This window comes from Thamnophis sirtalis, unplaced genomic scaffold, assembly GCF_051295495.1.
Source record: "Thamnophis sirtalis isolate CommonGarterSnake01/CBP01778 unplaced genomic scaffold, rThaSir2_p1.2 scaffold_2, whole genome shotgun sequence".
Classification (NCBI taxonomy): Eukaryota; Metazoa; Chordata; class Lepidosauria; order Squamata; family Natricidae; genus Thamnophis; species Thamnophis sirtalis.
The window spans coordinates 36,880,924-36,883,964 of NW_028261382.1; the positions used below are offsets into that span (position 1 = coordinate 36,880,924).

Below are 3,041 nucleotides of genomic sequence, written 5' to 3' on the forward strand. Positions count from 1 at the left end.
TCCTTCTCCTAATTCTCCTCCTCCTCCTCCTCCTCCTCCTCCTCCTCCTTCTTCTCCTCCTCCTCCTTCTAATTCTCCTCCTCCTCCTTCTTCTAATTCTCCTCCTCTTCCTCCTCCTCCTTCTCCTCCTCCTCCTCCCCCTCCTTCTTCCATGTCGGTCATCAGACATTGCTGATCATCTTGGCCATCATATTTTTATCCACAGCTGCACGAAAAACCGCTGCTGAGTTTTGTCCAAACCGGTCGCTTAGATTTTGAAGCCACAATGTTCTTCTTCTGCCTGGACCTCATTTGCCTTTAATCTTTCCCTGGAGGATGAAGGGAAGGATGCAGTATTTTCCCATGTGTCGCATTGTTGCAGAAAACGACAGGCTTTAGACTTCTCAGGATACAGGGAAAGTTTATTTGGCAGCTAGGTTCAGAAAGCGAGCCCATGGCTAGCATTGCAAGTTAGAACAACCTTCATTATCGAAGCACGCATTCTTATACATTCTCAAAAGCCTTGCAACACGGAAATACTTAACACATTTCTTAGTGGTTACCTTGAGGAGGAAGCCTTATAAGGAGATGGGGGGTCTTACTTCTCCTTTTGTTATAGGTACTGAGTACGAGTCTCTAAGCGAACTTAGCTGACCCTTGTGGTCTTGGGAGACTATTAAACTCTGCGCTTAGGCTTCTTGTTCTCTTGCAAGGTGCAACTCTGCCTATGTGGCTTTTTAATATAGGAGTAAAGGGGCCCCGAGAGGCTCTCCAGCCTGACCCAGTAGGTTTCACACTCAATGTCCAAATCTCACTTTATGTCCTACTTTAGCATCACATGTCCAAAATATTCTAACTATTAGGGACAAAACTGGGATATTCAAAGAATCGAGGGGTATAATGAAATTTGGAGTATGGCAACAAATGATAAATTAACAACGGAAATTAAATTTTAAAAGGGATGATCAAAGCAAACAATTAAAATGAAATAGGGGGAGATTTTATAAAATCAGTTTTGGTGGAAGGCAGAGGGGAGGTAAATATTTGTAAAAGCTTTTTTAAAATTTTCAATAAAAAAAAAAGTGGCTAATGAAAGCCAAAATTCAGTATGGGTTTGGGAAGGGTGGGGGGGGGGAGAGTGAAGACGGAGTCCAATTCCGCTTCAGCTGTGCCCCCTAGTGGTTAGTGGAAAAGTAGACTTCACTCAACTTGGATTTCTTGATTGATCGTTGTGGTAACTAAACTTCTTCCTTGTTTTAAGATGGGTGTTTGCAAAACGTTGCCCTGAGGGAAAAGCAAGAAGGAGGAGGAGAAAGATGAGGAGGAGGAGGAGCAGAAGAAGAATTGGAAGACGAAGGAGAAACAAGAAGGAGGAGGAAGAGGAGGGACCCTGGGGTTTGTCTGGCGTCTCTGAATGGAAACCAAGTCAGATGCAGCTCCCTTTCAGTCCTTGGCGAGACGCTCGTCCGTGCTGGGCCCCCAGCAGAGGGCGCTCACACCCCTTCCATGGACCAGCCAAAACTCACCTTGGAGAGAGAGAGAGAGCCTGCACAATCAAAGGCAGTCTACCTTTGGAAGCTCGCTCGGCTGGGGGCAAGGCAGCCCTTCCTCAGGGACAGGCTTCCAAGATGGGAAACGTAGCCAGGTTTTTCTCCTGCTCTCCAGGCCTGGAAAGGCGGCCCCTCCGTCACCTGCGCGTAAGCTCAGGAGGGAGGGGTCGGGTGCCTGCAGAGAGCCCAGGCGGTGGGGTTGGGGGCTGCTGCCCTCCGCCCGGCCTCCTTTCGGCCCCCTCTGCTGCTGCCCCCCCCTTCCCTGGCTCCTCCGCTCCCTCCTGGTGTGTGCTGAACGTGACTCCGACTGTGAGGCTCCCCCCCCCAACCCAGGAGCTGGTTTTCCTGCATCCTGAGACAGGCTGGCCGAGGGACAAAGCCCGGATTGTGCCCGTCGCACAGCAGCCTTGGGCAGGCAGCGGAGGGAGGGGGCCGTGGGGGGGGGGTTGGCCAAATGCCAGCATGGGAAACCTCCCCCTCCTTCGCCTCCCCTCCTCCTCCTCCTCCTCCAAAGCCGCCTCTCCTGCTGCCCCACTGCCCCTTCATCCCACGGCTGAGGGGTGGGGGGTGGGCAGCACTGCCAACCGCTAGGCACTGCCTTCTCCGCATACCCTCCAGCGAGCCAAACTCTTCCCACACAGCATTGCTAAGCAACCCTGCGCACGGAGGGCTTTTTGCCTCCTGCAAGTGGAAGGCCTCGGGGGTGGGGGTGGGGGCTTCTCAGCCTTTCCCAGGATGTGCCCACCCACCCCTTTCCACTTCAGAGCCTCCCATTGCTCGGGGAGGCCGGGAGGGAGAAGGAAGCATTGGCAGCCCGCCCTGCCTTGGGCCACCCTCAACCGCAGTGGCAGAGAGAGAGAGGAGAGGAGGAAGAGGAGGAGGAGGCAGAGAAAGAGGAGGGGGCTCCTGGGGGGGGGACATCTGTGGGGCCAGAGGAGGTGCCCCAACCGGCTCCCCCTTGACTTGAGAAGACTGAAGGGGGATAGGCCAGGGCACAGCAGGCCAAGTGGGCCCTGTGCCAACTGGGCAGGGGGCGAGAGGGGGAGGCCGGGGATTTGCGGAGGGGGTCACCTGGGAGGGTGGCTGAGGTCCTTCCCTGCCTCCTTCCTGCCTCTCTGCAGCCTCCCAGTTAATTTCCTTTCCGGCTTCTAACGGCTCCCTCTGCCCCCAGCAGGCCATTGCTGCCACGTCGAAGGGGCACAGGCGGCTCTCTTCCTCCGCCAGAGCCAAAGGCGCGGCCGGTTAATCCCAATTAGGCCGCCTGGACGAAGCCACCTGGCCGGCTGACCTCCACTCTCTTTCTCTGCTCCTGTATGGTGGGGAGGGGGGGCAGAAGCTCCTTTGTCCCGCCAGGCACCCGGAGCTGCTGGAAAGCTGGGCACCAGCACTTGGGGGTATCCACCCACCCAGGTAGACTGCTCTGAACCGGGAAGTTCCGCGCCAGCTCTTGGGATTCCAGAAGGACGCCCAGACCAGACGATGGATTGCAGCTCCTTGCGGGTGGAGGAAACG

The 3,041-nt window shown here is 55.4% G+C and overlaps 1 long non-coding RNA gene across 1 annotated transcript; it reads right to left on the minus strand.

Moving 5' to 3' along the window:
- Positions 1 to 386: 386 nt before the first annotated feature.
- LOC148048612 (uncharacterized) lies at positions 387 to 2,209 on the minus strand. Its single transcript, XR_015695341.1, has 2 exons — positions 1,506 to 2,209; positions 387 to 1,263 (listed from the first exon to the last, which is right to left on the minus strand). It is a non-coding gene; the product is annotated as an uncharacterized LOC148048612 (long non-coding RNA).
- Positions 2,210 to 3,041: the final 832 nt, after the last annotated feature.